The following is a 19,362-nucleotide window of genomic DNA, read 5'->3' as shown; positions in this document are numbered from 1 at the left end:
GTCCCACATGGAGCTTCCCAGCTGATCCCAGAGCTTCTGAGCCACTTCTGGGTACGGAAACACTCCAGTCTTTGCCAGTCCAATTCAATCTGGTTCGAATCTTTCATCTCACATCCTGTTTCAGCCTCCCTTCACCCCCTGAAGCAGAGGTTGTCAGTGCCCACCCCTGGAACTCATGTTTCTGGCACATATTGGGAGCTCATGGACTTTCCTGCCATGTGCATGACACTATCAGGTGCGGGTCCAACCCTCAGTGAGTGATGGGGGGAGCTGCAGGTTGAACGCCCACTAGGGCCCTGGTGGAAAATGCAGGGGAGGTGTTAGCCACGTGGCCCACAGCAGGGACCACTAAGTGTGGCAGGCAGTCTTGATTGGCTTCCTTCCCTCAATATCTGTCCCCACTTGCTTGCCAGCATTCTAAGACCACATATCAAGTATTCACCCTGAATGCTGTCCTTGGGCTCCCCCCAAGGACATTTACTCAGGCCCCAGCAGTGGGGGAGGCCCCAGAACTGGTGAGAACAGTCCACTCTCGTGGCCCATGCCCCACTTCAGTGCTCTAGCTCCTACTGTGATCAGCAGGGAGAGGAAAGCACTGAGGCTGCTGGAACCCTCCCATTCCCATCAGACCTCTACAGGTGCATCTGAGTGTCATAGGGTTTCATGGGGAGGATGTCAAGGAGTCCCTCCACTCTTCCCTGACATGGGCGATGCCCTCTAGCTGATCTCTTCCAACACCCCCTCAAAGCACCCCCCACCCCGGGACTCCCCTGCTCCTTCTGCACAGCCTCTTGCTGCCAAGGCTCCTCAGTGAGGGGCAGTATCCTCAGACAAGGACTGCTGAGAATACCCAAGCCAGCCTGCCTTCTGCAGCATCCTCTGGGCCCCAAGGAAGCATATGCATCGTGGCCACATCAGTGGTGCAAAGTGCCTACAGCTCTACAACCCTCTTTCGTTGTATCCACTGGGACAGGCTGCTCCACCAGCCTCTCACCTTCAGCATGTCTGGCCAGGAGCTGGTTCCAGTCTCTCTGCTTCTGTACATTTCCAGACTCCTGGGGAGACTTGCCAGGCTGTCCATGAATTCTTCCACTGGCAGCCCCAGAGGACCCACAGGTTTCATCAGCTCAGCCAGTGTCCTGCCTAGGAGTGAGATGCTTGTCGAGAGAGAGAGAGAGAGAGAGAGAGAGAGAGAGAGAGAGAGAGAGAGAGAGAGAGAGAGAGAGAGGGAGGGAGGGAGGGAGGGAGGGAGGGAGGGAGGGAGGGAGGGAGAGAGAGGGAGGGAGATTGCTTAGCATTGCATCCAGGTGAAACCTATCCCCCTCCCACCCAGGAAAGAGGGAAAATAAATTGATGTGTCACCCCCATTGAACTAATCAGTCAGGAATCCTAGAGATTCCCCAGACCTGTCTTCACCCCTGGGAGGGGAGCATGGCAGTGAAGGCAGCAGAAGCATTTGTGCCACGTCTTAGTAAGTCCTGGGGAAGGAGTTTGCTGGCCATTTTGCTGCCCTCAGGGCTGTGGAACTTCTCAGTACCAGTTGTGCTGAGCCTGGGACTCTAACCAGAGTGCTGAGGTAACACGATAAGCCCCAACCAGTGTCCCCCAATTCGGTTACTCTTATTTTGATTGTGACTTTCACAGCTACACTGAGCATTTCATTCACCATGGCCCTCCTCCAGGCAGTCCTCCTGGCTTAGGCACTTGTGGAAACATGGTTGTTTGCTTCTTCCCTTAGTGGTTCCACATTCCGATTTCCTGATGTTCCCCAGAATCTTATTTGGCTTCCAAGCCTGAATTTCCCAACCCAGGCTGGCACTAGAAACTCCTGTGGTCTGGCCAAAGCAGGGGTCTGGAAACAAGTTCTGAGAAATTGCTCCAGTGTTATCACCTTGAGGAATGTGTGTGTGTGTGTGTGTGTGTGTGTGTGTGTGTGTGTGTGTGTGGTTGTTGTTTAGTCACTAAGAAACGTCCTACTCTTTGTGACTCCATGGACTGTAGCCCAACAGTCTCCTCTGTCCATGGGATTTCCCAGGCAAGGGTACTGGAGAAGGTTGCCATTTTCTTCTCCAGGGGATCTTCCTGACCCAGGGATCAAACCCACATCTCCTGCATTGGCAGGCAGCTTCTTTACCACTGAGCCTCCAGGGAAGCCGGGTTTATATACACTCATATCTTTATATGGAGATGATCTCTAGAACCTGTAATGGGAAAGGAATTGGGTGGTTGGGGATGGAAGTGTAAGAGTTATATTTATAGTAAGAGCCAGCACTGTGCTGAGCAGGTGACGTATAGTAATAGTAATTCATTTAATTATCATAACAACTCTCTACAGTAGGTGTTATTATTACATTTATTTTACAGATGAGGAAGCTTCATTTTTTAAATTGTTTCCCTTTACACTCACATTATCTATTTAAATAAATAGAGATGAGAAGAGGCAGTGGACAGATGGCTGGACAGAGTTAAGCTTTTCCAGGTGAAACTATTTCACATCCCTAGCTGAAACCCTCTGCTCTGAGGATACCATTCCCATCAGAGTGAGTGCTAAGACTTTCTGGAAGACGCCAGAGGGTGGGGCAGGAGGCAAGAGAGCCCCCTGGCCATGACCTCTACCCACCTGTGCTTAGAGCTGAATTCTAAGAGGCTCGGTGTTAATGAGGCCTGGACCAGCAGCTGGAGTTATCACCTTCTTGTCCCATCTCAATAAATCACTGTCTCCCTGATGAATGGCTCAGAGGTGAGATCTGAGTCACCCTATACAACGCTTAATAGAAGACACAACCAAACAAGACTCGAAGGCATCAGATGAGCTCGGTACCTTGTAATGGGCCGTGGGAGCAGGCAGGAGCAGCCCAGGACCCACTGTAACTTGGTTTCCTCCCAGGAATGGGGAAAGCACGTGTGCATCAAGGCGACTTCCCTCGATTGCAGCCGAAAACCAATGTGATCACACCTGTAACCTCCTCCCAGATCCTCAGAGAGAAGGAAATACCCTTTGGTTCATGATTAATTCCAAGCTTGCAGGTGGTGCAAACTCTTTTCCCTCTAATCCAGCCGTCCTTCAGAGCCCCCCCCATCCCACAGAACCAGGTGCCTGAAGTTAGTAGATGGTTACTATTCCCTGAAGATAACCCTTACTCCCTTGGGTTTAATGGGTAAAGTGAGGCTCCACGATAGCTATGTGACCTTCAGTATTTCAGGACATTTCTGGACTCAGGTTGTGCTCCTCTCTCTGCTCCACTTTGCTCTGTTCCAACCCAGTTCTGAGTAAACACTTCCTTCGTGGGGGCAAGCTGACTGCCTGAAGCTCCAAATCTCCATCCTACCCCTCAGCACCCCCATTGTCCCAACAAACATCCCACAATGCATTCTCATTGGCTGGCTGGGGTCCGGCCCCCAAACCTGGACCATCCACAGATGGAATGGAAAGGTCTCCTTAGACCTGGAAAGCCAATACACACACAGCCCTAGATTCCAGGAGCGGGTGTCTGTGACACCCAATCACAGGGCCCACGGAGGTGGGGAAGAGTCCATGGAGGAAATGCAGTGTGGCCCCAGGACTGTCCCGAGCCATGTGTAAAATCACACAGTGGTAGAAACAGAAGAAACTTTGGAGAGCTTCTCATCCCACCCCCTCATTTTACAGATGAGGAAACCGAGTCCCAGAGAGGCCACCCAGGACCCTGCAGCAGAGCTGAGTCACACTCTGCACCATCACGTTACTCCATAAGAACAGTGCCAGCAGAGCCCAAGTGTGGGGAGCATGCACTCTGTCCCCCTCACCTTCTTGAGAGCACATTTTAAAAATTCTCTTAGAAATTGCAAGAGATTCAATATCCTGGCTGACATTGTACAATAGTTTTGGAAAATGCTTGTCATTGGGAGAAACTGGGTAAAAGGGTACACAGAGTCCCTCTGTACTATTTACAATTGTTGGGAATCTACAATTATCTTAATAAAAATTTTAGTTAAAAATCTGTGAGAGGAATCTCCTCAGTGTTCTCCATAGTGGCTGTACCAGTTTGCATTCCCACCAAGACTGTAAGAGGGTTCCCCCTTCTCCACAACCTCTCCAGCATTTATTGTTTGTAGACTTTTTGATGGTGACCATTCTGACCAATGTGAGATGATACCTCAATAGAAACTGGAAATAGAACTGCCATACAACCCAGCAATCCTGCTGGCGTACATACACATCGAGGAAACCAGAACTGAAAGACACACATGTACCCCAATGTTCACTGCAACACTGTTTACAATAGCTAGGACATGGAAGCAACCTAGATGTCCATGGGCAGATGAATGGATAAAGAAGTTGTGGTACATATACACAATGGAATATTACTCAGCTATAAAACAGAATGCATTTGAGTCAGTTCTAATGAAGTGGATGAAACTGGAGCCCGTCATACACAGTGAAGTAAGCCAGAAAGAGAAATATCAATACAGTACATTAACATATATATATGGAATTTAGAAAGACAGTAACGATGATCCTATATTCAAGGCAGCAAAAGAGACACAGATATGAAGAACAGACTTTGGGGCTAGGTGGGGAAGGTGAGGGTAGGACAATTTGAGAGAACAGCACTGAAATGTATATTACCATATGTAAAACAGATGACCAGTGCAAGGTCGATGTATGAAGCAGGCCACTCAAAACTGGTGCTCTGGGACAACCCAGAGGGCTAGGGTGGGGAAAGAGGTGGGAGAGGGGTTCAGGATGGGGGAACACATGTGCACCCGTGGCTGATTCATGTCGATGTATGACAAAAACCATCACAATATTATAAAGTAATTACCCTCCAATTAATATAAACTAAATAATTTTTTTAAATCTGTGAGAGGAATTTTTAAATGGCATGAAACTGTATATCTAGTTAAGACAGTGCTTGCTGTGTTTAGCTCATCAAACTACCCTCTGAACCAATAGAGAAATATAGAAAAATGACGCGTGTGTGTTTGGTCGTGTCCAACTGTTGGTGATCCTATGGACTGTAGCCCACCAGGCTCCTCTGTCTGTGGGATTTTCCCAGCAAGAATACTGGAGTGGGTTGCCATTTCCTCCTCCAGGGGATCTTCCTGACTCAGGGATCAAACCTGCATCTATTGAATCTCCTGCATTGCAGGTGGATTCTTTCCTACTGAGCCACCAGGGAGGCCCATTTAGAACAATGATAGGAAAAGTATTAAAATAGATACCTAAGTGTGGCATTGACCCACTAAAAGAGAAAGTAAACATCTCCCTAGATAAGATCAGAAGTGGATGGAAACACTCAGGTGCAAGAGGATGGGGCGGGGGCTTTGTTAAAGCCAAGAATGTACTGTACTCTGAGATCAGGGGTGGGAGGAGATGGATGGGAACTCTGTCCCTCTGTAGGAACAGGGACCAGACTGGCTTCTGTCAGTGTAGGGTACAGAGGGGCTGGATCAGGTGTCTCTCATCCATCATGGGTCATAGTTCTACACCCACAGTGTTGGTATGGATAACAAAGTGCTAACCGGATAGCGGCAGAAGCAGAGACAGCCTGGAGTCACTGGTTGGAGACAGCACCTGCAACATCCATGTCCAAGAGTGGTCAAAGTGGCCAGTGTAGGAGCTGATTCCAAACAGCCTGACCTGGAGGGATGAACAAAAGGAGTGAAAAGACGTGCATGCACACAATACACACTCACACACACACACACACACAAGCACACACGCACACACGCACGCACTCCATTTTCCTTCCCTCCCCTTCTTCTGCTTCCCCTTGGTTTCTTCTCTCTACTGAGCAGACAAAATTCAGTCCATCCAAGACAGCCAGTATTTCTTCCCCCAGAGGTTAAAAACAATGTAAGGTTCTTTTGTCACTGCCTTGGACACCTTTATACCTCCGCCTTGAAAAATCCTTTAGAAAAAGATGTGTTAAAAGGTCCTCAGAATTTCCAAACTGCTATTTTTCTCTAGAAGTTAATTGGCCTGGCCCTCCTAACCTCTGCATGCTCACAGGCCCCAGAAGGACACAAGGAACCATCCTCCAAAGCCTCTTGGATTCAGTGTACCCTTAGAAGTTTCATCACTGAAAATGTGCTTCATTTTCAAATTCATTTGATCATAAGCAAAGCAGGGATTTTGTCCTCATCTGGAATAAAGAACATGCATAAGAACAGAGAGGTCAAGAGCTTTCTCTGAGGTCCTCTGGGAGCAGAGTCCTCAGCCTGGCATGCTTTCCCCTCCAGCTTAAGGCCATCTTTTGACACTTCGAATACAGAGTATCAAAGAGAAAGTTACAATCCATTTTCAGTAAGTTCAGTTCAGTTCAGCCACTCAGTCGTGTCCGACTCTTTGTGACCCCATGAATCGCAGCACGCCAGGCCTCCCTGTCCACCACCATCTCCTGGAGTTCACTCAGACTCACGTCCATCGAGTCTGTGATGCCATCCAGCCATCTCATCCTCGGTCATCCCCTTCTCCTCTTGCCCCCAATCCCTCCCAGCATCAGTCTTTTCCAATGAGTCAACTCATCGCATGAGGTGGCCAAAGTACTGCAGTTTCAGCTTTAGCATCATTCCTGCCAAAGAAATCCCAGGGCTGATCTTCTTCAGAATGGACTGGTTGCATCTCCTTGCAGTCCAAGGGACTCTCAAGAGTCTTCTCCAACACCACAGTTCAAAAGCATCAATTCTTCGGTGCTCAACCTTCTTCACAGTCCAACTCTCACATCCATACATGACCACAGGAAAAACCATAGCCCTGACTAGATGGACTTTAGTTGGCAAAGTAATGTCTCTGCTTTTGAATATACTATCTAGGTTGGTCATAACTTTTCTTCCAAGGAGTAAGCATCTTTTAATTTCCAGCTAAAGTCCGTGGAGTCGCTAAGAGTTGGACACGACTGAGCGACTTCACTTTCACTTCACTTTCATGCATTGAAGAAGGAAATGGCAACCCACTTCAGTGCTCTTGCCTGGAGAATCCCAGGGACAGGGGAGCCTGGTAGGCTACCATCTATGGGGTCGCACAGAGTCGGACACGACTGAAGCGACTTAGCAGCAGCAGCAGCAACCAGGTAAAGTCAAGAAAACCTCAACTGTTCAGTATACCATAACTAGAGAATATTTTAGTTTCACACTGCTCAGCACAACTCCAATATTCAGATAAATATTATGTTAAAAAATTTTCATGAACTATGAATTGGAAGTGACCTGGGACATATAATCTAAGACCTTCACTCCTTGAGAAATCTGAGGTAAAATGGAGAGTTAGGATTTAATCTAGTTTGGAAGGCAGAGCCCAGAGCTCATAACCATGACCCCCAGCACCTACTGAACACTCACCTCATAGCTGGTGGTGCACAGCTGTTACCTGACCTAGTCTCCACACAGTCGCTCAGTCAGGTCCGACTCTTTGCGACCCCATGGACTGTAGTCCACCAGGCTCCTCCCTCCATGGGATTCTCCAGGCAAGAGTACTGGAGTAGGTTGCCATTTCCTTCTCCAGGGGATCTTCCCAAGCCAGGGATCAAACCCCAGTCTCCCGCATTCCAGGCAGACACTTTAACCTCTGAGCCACCAGGCAAGCCCACATTTAAATGCATTTCAATACACATTTAAAGCCCACATTTAAATACATCCCCATCGTACAGATGAGAATGTAGAGGCTAAGAGAGGTCAGGTAACCCGTTTACGGCGGCACACTTGGTGCGTAGCAGTATCTAGAGTTGAGGCCAGGGGGGCTAATTTCAGAGACCACTGTCAAGACCACACTGTGCCATCCTCACCTTACCCAGTAGTCACATGGCTCCAGGAAGTGCTTTGCATCAGTCAGACCTCATTTCGTGCCTTGGCTCTGCCACCTCCTACCAGACAGCATTTAGCTACTTAACCTCTTTGAAATACAGGTTTGTCATTCTCATCAAGAAGATGAGCATTATAAGAGCACTTACCTTACAGAGTTATTGTGAGGGCTGAGATAATCGATGAAAATTACCTAGCCCAGGTCTTGGCCATAGTAGATGAAGTTTGTCCTCTTATTTACCGATTAAATATGTGCCTGCGTGTGGGCGTGAGTGTGTGCATATATGCGTGCGTGCATGGGCATCCCTCATATGGTAACCAGCCTCCAGATTAATTCCTAATGATCCCCCCCTCCTGATATTCACATCCTCGTGTGTTCTTGCCCTAAACTATACCTGAATCAGTCTATGTGACCAACAGAACATAGGAGAAGTGAAATACGTCTTTTCCAAAAGTAGGCGATGACTACGACTCCATTCTGAACTTCCCTGGTGACTCAGTGGTAAAGAAGCTGCCTGTCAATATAGGAGACACAGGTTTGATCCCTGGGTTGGGAAGATCCACTGGAGAAGGGAACAGCTACCCACTCCAGTATTCTTGCCTGGAGAATCCTATGGACAGAGGAGCCTGGAGGGCTACAGTCCATGGGGTTGCAAAGAGTCAGACAGGACTGCATCTGAGCACATGACTCCGTCTTGATGGCTCTATCTATATATCTGTCATCTATCAGATCACTTGAGGATGCCAGCAAACACACCATTAATGGTTCTGTGGAAAGGAGCACACAGCACAGAAATGAAGCCTCTGGCTAACAACTGAGGTCGTTCAACAACCACATGCATGGAAAGATCCTCCAGCCTAGTCCAGGATTCAGATGGTGGCAGCCCCAACAACTTGACCACAGTCTCACGAGAGATCCTTGGCCAGAACAACCCGATTAAGCCACTCCTGCATTCCTGACTCTCAGGAGATGTTATTACACAGAAACAGCTAATGCACGCTCATTTGATCTGGGCAGGGACGGGGGGATCTGTAGGGTTGTGATGAAGGTCTTTTGGAGCCTCAGGCCAAGCCCAGAGGAGTTACTTTCGGAGCCTCAGGCTGAGCCCAGAGGCTTGGCCAAGGTTCTTCAAAGATCCATAACTACTTGATTAAGATTTGTCCCACTTAACCCTCCAAGTACATCTTCCCGTTGGCCTGCTTCACTGGCTTTGCATTTAGAAGCTGCTTTTAATTGTCTTGAAACAGAATCCCGTTCCAAGCCATCAAGCAACAGAAATAAAGGTGTTTGACATGGGGGAAATAAAAACATTCTTTTCATTTACACGTCAGCCATAGAGAACAACATGAAAACATGTTGCAAGTTTCTTGAATTTGGGCTTCTGCTTTTACTTTTTTAAAGTATAAATCAACATCACAGCCCAAATCTTGGAGTGGCAGAGAAATTTAATTGGATGGTGGGATGTTTTACATACATTTGGGGTTTTTTTCTCTGTTGTTTTAAAGCTGACAGGATCACCCATCTGCTTAAACTATAATTGAATGGGGAAGTGAGAAGAAAGACAGACCTAATTTGAAAATTTAATTCTAAACCAGAAGCCTGGGGGTAACTACTGATACTGACCTTGAACTTGGGGTTCTTTGTAAGCCAAAGATGGCTGTGTGTTAGTGAGAAGACTGTACCATCGGCTTCCAGCCTATGATAGTCATGAAGGATATTCACAAATATTCTGATTCTTCTCCCTTGGGGCAAAGGGTAGGACTGCGACTGCGATTCTCTCTGCCCTTTAGAGTTAGGCAGGGCCTTGTTACTCGCTCTCAAGACAATGTGAGCAGAGACGATCTGTGCTGCTTTCAGGTGGGACCTCTGAGAGAGGACCCATCATTCTCTTCCTTCTGCTGTAGAGATCATAGAAGCATCTGTTGAGATGCCTCCATGGTCTGCCTGGCTCTCTGACCCCTGTGAACAGATCATCTCAGCCAGCCCGCACTGAATGTATAAAAGGAACAATTTGTTCAATTAAGCTACTAAGATTTAGGAAGGTGGTGGTGTTTATTACACACCATTATCCAGCCTGCCCGACTAATACACAGATTTAAAAACTAAATATAAATGACTTGTTCAGTCTTTATTCATTCAGTGAACATTAGCTGAGCCCAAACTCTGTACTAAACATCTGGTTAGATCTTGGAGGTGGCACCTAGAAGAATATCAGGCATCCAGTATTTGTACAATAAATATTTGTTGAATAAATAATCATTATATTATTAGCATGTAATAAGTACCCAAGAAATAATATATGCACTTAATCTTTTCAACAATCCTAGAAGATGAATAGTACCGCTGTGTTCTTTCTTACATGTAAGAAACAGGATTTCTATAAATTACATAACCAATAAGTGCCACAGCTAGCCTTTAAATCCATGCTGTCTCTACATCCATCACTCATGCTCTTAAACATTATACTATGCTGTCTCTAAACAAGTGAGTGAATAAATAAGAATAAGGATGAAGCAACAGTTAGAACTGGACATGGAACAACAGACTGGTTCCAAATAGGAAAAGGACTATGTCCAGGCTGTATATTGTCACCCTGCTTATTCAACTTATGTGCAGAGTACATCATGAGAAACACTGGACTGGAAGAAACACAAGCTGGAATTGAGATTGCCGGGAGAAATATCAATAACCTCAGATATGCAGATAACACCACCCTTATGGCAGAAAGTGAAGAGGAACTAAAAAGCCTCTTGATGAAAATGAAAGAGGAGAGTGAAAAAGTTGGCTTAAAGCTCAACATTCAGAAAACGAAGATCATGGCATGTGGTCCCATCACTTCATGGCAAATAGATGGGGAAACAGTGGAAACAGTGTCAGACTTTATTTTGGGGGGCTCCAAAATCACTGCAGATGGAGACTGCAGCCATGAAATTAAAAGACGTTTACTCCTTGGAAGAAAAGTTATGACCAACCTAAATAGTATATTCAAAAGCAGAGACATTACTTTGCCAACAAATGTCCGTCTAGTCAAGGCTATGGTTTTTCCAGTGGTCATGTATGGATGTGAAAGTTGGACTGTGAAGAAGGCAGAGTGCCAAAGAATTGATGCGTTTGAACTGTGGTGTTGGAGAAGACTCTTGAGAGTCCCTTGGGGACTCTCTTGAGGAGATCCAACCAGTCCATTCTGAAGATCAGCCCTGGGATTTCTTTGGAAGGAATGATGCTAAAGCTGAAACTCCAGTACTTTGGACACCTCATGAGAAGAGCTGACTCATTGGAAAGGACTCTGATGCTGGGAGGGATTGGGGGCAGGAGGAGAAGGGGACGACAGAGGATGAGATGGCTGGATGGCATCACTGACTCTATGGATGTGAGTCTGAGTGAACTCCGGGAGTTGGTGATGAACAGGGAGGCTTGGTGTGCTGCGATTCATGGGGTCGGAAAGAGTCGGACACGACTGAGTGACTGAAATGAACTGACTGAACTATCTTTGAAGATTTTATAGTGGAGAGGTGATATGCCCAGTTACAGTTACAAGTAATCCACACCTGGTAGAACTGGGAAAGTATTCCCAAGAAAGTGACATCTGAGCTGGGTGTTGAATGAGAAGGTCAGACAAGTTAATGGAAAAGGAGGAATGGGCATTCCTGGCCAAGAGAATAGCATTTTCAAAAGCATGAAAGACAATGCCACCACCCAGAAATAGGCTACATTTCAGGAATGATAAATCCCATTTTGTCATTCCCTGTAATCTGCACCTGGTCTGAGAAAGCCCTCAATTGTGACGAAGTAGGCAGTAGGAAGAGGAGGGAAGTAAGCCTCCTGTTGGCTGCCTGCCTTTCAAGGCCACTGTCCATTTCTGAGTGTTTATTGAGCCTCTCCTCCTTTCCTGGCACTGTGTTGGCCCTGGAGCTAGAGCACAGAGTAGTTGGGTCTTGCAGACTTGAGCCGTAGGCTTCAGAATTGAGTCCTTATCAAGGGTAAACTGCGCAGGCCAGATAAGGCTCAAGAAAAAATCCTCACCAGCTAAATGACCTTTGGGAGGATTCTGAACTAGTGGCTAGGTCTCTGGGACATAAGTTCATCCCCTTCTCAAGCAACCTTTCTCCATGTCAAGTTGCTTAACCAGGTTGCAGTCAGCATGTCAAGTTGCTTAACTGGACCTCAGAGGCTGGGTCAGCAGATGCCTTATACAAAGATATGCTCACTTCCCTTGTCTTTCCTGGCCTCTGGGTGCTTTCATCATTGCTGCCTGAACAAGGATGGGAGTTTCATTTTTTAAAAATCCCGCAGCATAATATGGGAGCAGCAGTGTCTGAGGGCTGGCTGAAAGGGCTTCAGAGGCTGTAAGAGGATCAGGTTTCCCAGAAGCTCATGTCTGCTTGGCTCTGCTTCAAAGGCCACTAAATTCCTGCCAGAATTAAGGAGAAAGATTCCTCAAAATCCTTTTCACTCAAGGTGCGCAAGGCAAGAATTAGACCCATCACATACAACTGGACTTATTATCACTCTCTCTTTTCTGTGGTTTGAGCGGGCTCAGGAATGCTCTCCCTGGCTTCAGATAAATGGACTAAGTGGTCTTAAAATCTGCCTCCGCAGCATCAGAAGGTCAAAACTGCAGACCTCCAACTGACTGGACTGACCTCACAGAAACAGACCAATTTTCCACAAGTCAGTTAGTCAAAAGCTAACTTGCAAAATAACCCAGAATTTTTTTTAAGATTAATAAACAGAAAAATTCACCAAGTTAGGATTTTTTTCCCTAGATATTTCTGCCTCTCATACTGCTTCTGCCCTTCCAATATTTGCCTTAAATTTTGTATCAAAATAATCAATTGGACATGGCAAACTGGTCATTGAGTGAATTCTCAGCTGACCGATTATTGGCAAATTGACCTCTGAGAGCCCCCTACCTGGTGTACACACAGGCTTCTGAACAACTCCTCTCTCCCCCAGTCAGAATTTGAGAGCATCTGTCAGAAAAGTTCCAGTAATCTCTACCCACAAAGCCAGGGACTTTTGTGTCTGAATATGGGAGAGTTGTCATCATCCCCTAGGGGGATGCAACATTCCTCCCCAACATGAGAGGAAGACTTTAGTGTTGAAAACTTGCCTGATGTGTGTTTACTTAAATCTGGGCACTTTCTCTGACCTCGCTGGAAAGTCATTACGGAAGAGCAGGCTCCTGGCAGGTACACACGTTACAAGTGACATGCTTTAAAAATACCTCGTGTAAATCAGATATTGCCATAAAATGGAAATTGCAGCCACAAATTGCATCTTTATTACAACAGTATCTGATAGATGAGGCAATGTTGACAGTATATAACAGGTAGCCTGAGAAGTAGAAAGTTACATGTGGAACATAAAAGATAATTATTTTTCAATTCACAATAATACAATATCTCTTCTTTTTTGACATCACAGAATCCTACATCAAAGCTGGGGAGATTCTTAAGGCCATTATCTAAGCCCTTCATTTTACAGATGAGGAGGCTGAGGCTTGCCAGGGGATGAGATCTGCCCAAGGTCACTCGGAGAGAGCCTGGCAGAGCCGCTATCTTGATATACAATGCCAAGAGGAAGTTCCATGGCTGTGTCCACTTTCTTTACTGAGTCTGTGAAGACAGGAAATCTCACTTGAGTCTTCTCTACAGCAAGGTCGAGGGGGCAAACGGGGACACAAGGCAGGAGACACATGGCCCCAGTAGTAGAAGCTTTCACTGGGGTGCAAAAGAGAGACCAGGCTTAGGTTTTATCTTTGTGACCTTGGGCATGTCATTCAATCTCACTGAGTTTCCATCTCTTAGTTTGCAAGACGAACTTGATTTCACCCACCTATCTCACAAAGGTAGTGTGGAGAATTAAACAAGGCATTCTAAGTGCTGTGCTTAGTTGCTCAGTCGTGTTCTGCTCTTTGCAACCCCATGGACTGTAGCCCGCCAGGCTCCTCTGTCCATGGGGATTCTCCAGGCAAGAATACTGGAGTAGGTTGCCATCGAACCCAGGGATCAAACCCAGGTCTCCCACATTGCAGGCATATTCTTTACCATCTGAGCCACCAGGGAAGCCCAAGAATATTGAAGTGGGTAGCCTATCCCTTCTGCAGGGGATCTTCTCAACCCAGGAATCGAACCAGGGTCTCCTGCATTGCAGATGAATTCTTTACCAAGGTGAGATACATTCTAGGTAGGTAAGATAATTAAATAAAGCATTTGACCAATAAAGAGCCAAATTCATGCCAGTTTGCACCAGGCTCTACAAAAGGGCCAACACTGCAGAGACGGTGAGTGTCTTCACAGGTCATTGTCAGTCCAGTGGGACCCCTGTACTCAGGGCTATACCCATGGCTGTATCCAGCCTTTGCTCCCGATGTATCTCCCCAGAACCTGCGCAGCTTGCCGCCTCATGCACCCACAGTACCATCATCATTCTATCCCCCAATTTAGAGTTACTTCCAATTCCAAAGAAATTCTGGTTTCATAGTTTGAAATTCTAAAGCCATTTAGTGGTATGCACACCTCTATAATGTTGCCACCATTAATACCAGCTCCCAGCATATAAACCACCTGATGACTGGTGTTTTGGTCTTTCATTTCACAAGTTCTGGATTTTAATGCAGTGCTTTTTTTATGCCAGACCTGAACTAAGCACTGTCAATGCCCTAAGGCACAGGGAATAAAACGGAAAACCTCTTGACTTTGCTAAGACATGCAGTTAAGAAGAAGAAGAAAAGTAGGGGAGAAAAAGTTGAAAAGAGAACCATGACAGTGTCAGAGAGTGATAGATACTCTGAAGGAAAGACACTGATAGGGGCCGCGCGTGGCACATGGTCTGGTGTGCTCAGCCAGTCTGCAAAGATGCAGCTGTCCCAGTGGTGCATGGCTAACATCTGTTTCAATTAGCCAGTGATTGTGCCATCCCTGGGGTTAGAAAAGTTTAATGCCACCTCTGGTGTGTGATGATGCATCCTTAGACAGCCGAGGAAGGTGTCTTCAAAAGCACAGTATTGAGTCAGATCTGAATCCTGAGAAGTCAGCCATGATTAGGCATAGGGAGGAGTGCTCCAGGAGAGGACAGGCATGTGCAAAAGACCTGTGGCAGGAAGAAGCTTGGAGTACGAGAAAGAAGAGCCACAGCCAGAACGAAGGGTGCCAGGGTGACTAGAGTACAGCAATCTTCCAAGTTGGTGAGGTGGGCATGAGGTATGTACAGCATTGGGGGGTTATTCTAAGTGTTAGTGGCTTTGGTTTTCTTTTTTTTTTTTAAGAGCACCCTGGAAATCTCTGTAGAGAGACCGCTGTGTATCCTCAGTGCCTAGAATCAAGTCTACCACACAGCAGGTGTTGGCTCACCTACTACCAAAACAAAGAGGCACATACCTGTACACTCTCAGGTGCCAAATGAGGCCACTCCCCATCTGAGCTTAGCTTAAGATCCTCTCTCTGAGCAAGAACAAAGTGTTCTTAGCTGCTGCTGGTACTGGAGCTTGCCATGAGCTCTTGGGCCCTTGAGGCAGACTCGGGCCTGCTAGACAAGATCCTTGTTGAGCACCGTGTACACTTCCAGGCAGAAATGGGCTTCTTGCAACTTCCCACTCACAAACCTCAGCACCTAGAAGTGGGGGCTGGGGAGTTTCTATTTTTCAGTGGGTCTCTCTGCCACAATGGAAAAATTGGATTGTCATTCAAGTCCTGTTAGGCATTGCCATTAGCACTTCTGATTTTGCAATCTGGGGTGTGTATGTGATTTTCTCATTTTGCAGATTGTCTTGTGGCTTGTCAGCGGTGTTTTTCATTGCTTCTCTGAAGTAACTTTTCTTACCTCCACAGTCCCCCCACCCCGCTTCATCCCTTCTCATCATCCAAAAGGAAGGTCTTTGCAATCCTGCTGGGTCAGTAGAAGACCCTTTGACAGGAGGGCAGGGAGTGCACAGGAGTCCACACTGAGGTTTCAGAAAGGTCTAGATCTAGCTGTACTGACATTTTTGGATGTTCAGCCAACACCCCTTCCCTTATTTTCCTTCTTGACAGAACATTTTTTGTTCAGGTGTGCGTGCAACCAAGGCTTTGTGGGAAACTAATCCCACCTCCAGCTCCAGAGATGAACCTGGTTGCTTTCAAAGTAATCCCAAACTCCCTGCAATGACTGGCTCATCAAATTTGACTCAATGAAAGAAAAGGAGAGGCTTGGGAGAGAACTTTATTTATTCAACAATATCTACTATGCATCTACTATGTTCCAAGCATTGCTGTCGGTGCAATGGGCATACAAAACTCAGGAAACTTTTTTTTCTTAAAAATCACTGTCATTGTGAAGAGGGATATACAACAAATAAAATCATTATATATATACATATATATGTGTATATATATATATAATACACAATTATACACAATATATATTGGGCTTCCCAAGTGGCTGCAGTGGTAAAGAATCCGCCTGCTGATGCAGGAGATCCAGGAGATGCAGTTTTGATCCCTGGGTCAGGAAGATCCCCTGGAGAAGGAAATAGCAATGCACTCCAGCATTCTTGCCTGAAAAAATCCCATGGACAGAGGAGCCTGGTGGACTATAGCCCATGGGGTTGCACAGAGTCTGACACAACTGAGCACACACACACACTGAGCACATATATATAAATATATATACACGCATGATACTTGGCAGTGTGGAGTGAAGCAAGGGGAACTAAAGCAGGGAGGAGGAGAGAGAGTCCAGGGCTGCATTTTAAATTGAGGTTCTCAGGGAAGGCCGCTTGACAGAGGTGAGGGATTCATCCCAGTGGAGTCTGCAAACGGCACTTCAGGCAAATTGTCCTAAAATGGGAATGGATTCAGTGTTTTGGAAGAACAGTAAGGAAACCAGTACGGCTGGAAGAGAGTAGACAAAGGGGACAAGAGTAAGAGAGGAAGGCAAAGACATGATGCTTGGCATATCCAGTTGGCCTCTGTAGATCTGAAAGGGACTCTGGCTTTTACAGGTGGAGATGGGAAGCACCAGAGAGTTTTGAGCAAATGTCGTGACTTGACTTACACTTTCACAGGATTGCTTTGGTTGCTGTTTGGAGAACAGACAGAGAAAGCAAGAACATAGCCCTCCCTCCATCTTCTGGAAGGAGCTTCCAGAAGCTCCCTCTCTTGGTCTTTGTCATCACCATGTGTAGATGTGAGAGGTAACTGCAGCAGCCTCTCCATAGCCACCTGAACATGAAGCCACTCCATGGAAAAACAGCCTGGAGAACAGTGGGGAAATGAGAAAATGCAGCAGAACCACAGGGAACTGGGAAGCCCACCTTGCACCCGAATGTCCAGTTTCATGAGTCAATAAATATCCTTATGGGTTCAAACCAAAGCAAGCCCAGTTCTCTGTTTCTCACACTCAAGAATCTTTCTATCTGATTCATCATCCAACCTCACTATCCTTCATCTTTTCCACACATGCTGTGGCTTCCAGACAGTCTTGGTTGTGTGTGAGGTCTGAATTCAGGAAATGGTGTCACTTTTTTCTCTGTGAAATGTCCTTCCATGGAATCCTTTCAAATTGGAGTCCACAAACTATCAAGACTCATCATCTGCTCCTTAGCATGTGTGTATTAATTCACCTAATATTTATTAAGTCTTAATATTGGGCCTCACACAATCCTACAGGAGCAAGATCAGTCCCAGCTCTCAAGGGGTCAAGATTGTATGGAAGAGAGTTGGTGGTTACATCGCAAGGCATCGAGTGTTAAAAATGGCTTTTCTTTAATGTAGCCCATGCATTAGTAAATACTTCACCCTCTCTGGATTTCAGTTTGACCTCTTGTAAAATGACCCTAACCAACTCCGAAAGTCCATGGATCTGTGACTGATAGTAGCTTTCCTTTGATGTTTATCTCTAGAGTTAGATTTCTGTAATGGACAGAGGAGCCTGTGGGCTACAGTTCATGGGGTCACAAAGAGTCAGACACAACTGAGTGGCTAACACACAACACAACACAACAATGAACCAGAGATCAGGAAGACCTCTCTATAATTTTTTACTCCTCCAGAGTGACAACCACAGTGACATGGCTCATGATGAAGTAAATTTGGCAATCCCATGAGCCAAGTCATGTTCTTCAAAATATGCACAATAAATTTTTTTCACTTCCAGTAATAAATATGGTTGCTGCTGCTGCTGCTAAGTCACTTCAATCATGTCCAACTCCATGCAACACTATTGACCATAGCCTGCCTGGCTCCTCTGTCCATGGGATTCTCCAGGCGAAATAAATGTGGTTATCTCGTAACAGAAATATTAGTCCTTTCCCCAGTATCAACATCTGATTTCCAATTTCTCTACATTTCCCCTTCCTAACCTCTTGCTTCAAGTGCTGTACCACTATGGTTAAACCCTCCTAGTCTGGAATCGGACTTTCTGTTTAGTGCCCCCATTCTTTTTGACACCTACATATCAATCAATCAATCCTCTGACTTCCTCCCCAACTCCCACTCCCTAAAATTCATACCTGGATTCAGTGAGACCATGTTTGGGTTTTTATCCTAATACCTCTGGAAGGATACATAAGAGCCAGATACCAGGGTCACTTCCCAGAGGGAACAAGGGAACTTTGTAGATCTAAACGGGAAAGTAACTGACTTCTCACTATATCCTCCTTTTTCATACCACTTGAACTTTGCTCCATGTCAATTTTTCATATAAGAGAAAATTTTAAAATATTAAACAAGACACTTCTAAATAGCATGTAGATCAAAGAAGAAATCTCATGATAAGTTTTTAAATATTTTAATTAAATGAAGGAATTCCCTGGCTGTCCAGTGGTTAGGACTCAATGCTTTCACTGCAGGGCCTGGGCTCAATCTCTGTCAGGGAACTCAATCTCTTGTGGGAACAAGATCCCACAAGCCACACAGTGCAGCCAAAAATAAAATTTTAAATATATATTTTAACTAAATAGAAATGAAAATACAGCTTACCAAATTTATAGGATGCAGAGAAAATGGTTCTTGGAGGGAAAGTCATAGCATTGAAATGCACATATTAAAAAAGAAGAAGGCTCTAAAATCAATATTTTAACCTTAAACCCTAAGACACTAGAAAAAGGAGAGCAAAATAAGCCTAAAGCAAGCAGGAAAAAATAATTAAAAACATCTATTTTTGCTTTATTGACTACACCAAAGCCTTTAACCATGTGGATCACAACAAATTGGAAAATTCTTAAAGAGATGGGAATACCAGACCACCTCACCAGAAGCAACAATTAGAACTGGACATGGAACAACAGACTGGTTCCAAATAGGAAAGGAGTACATCAAGGCTATATATTGTCACCCTGCTTATTCAACTTATATGCAGAGTACATCATGAGAAATGCTGGGCTGGATGAAGCACAAGCTGGAATCAAGATTGCTGGGAGAAATATCAATAACCTCAGATATGCAGATGACACCACCCTTATGGCAGAAAGCGAAGAAGAACTAAAGAGCCTCTTGATGAAAGTGAAAGAGGAGAGTGAAAAAGTTGACTTAAAACTCAACATTCAAAAAACAAAGATCATGGCATCTGGTCCCATCACTTCGTGGCAAATAGATGGG

This window comes from Ovis canadensis, chromosome 14, assembly GCF_042477335.2.
Source record: "Ovis canadensis isolate MfBH-ARS-UI-01 breed Bighorn chromosome 14, ARS-UI_OviCan_v2, whole genome shotgun sequence".
In the NCBI taxonomy this organism is placed as follows: domain Eukaryota; kingdom Metazoa; phylum Chordata; class Mammalia; order Artiodactyla; family Bovidae; genus Ovis; species Ovis canadensis.
Note: the sequence above shows the minus strand (reverse complement) of the source record.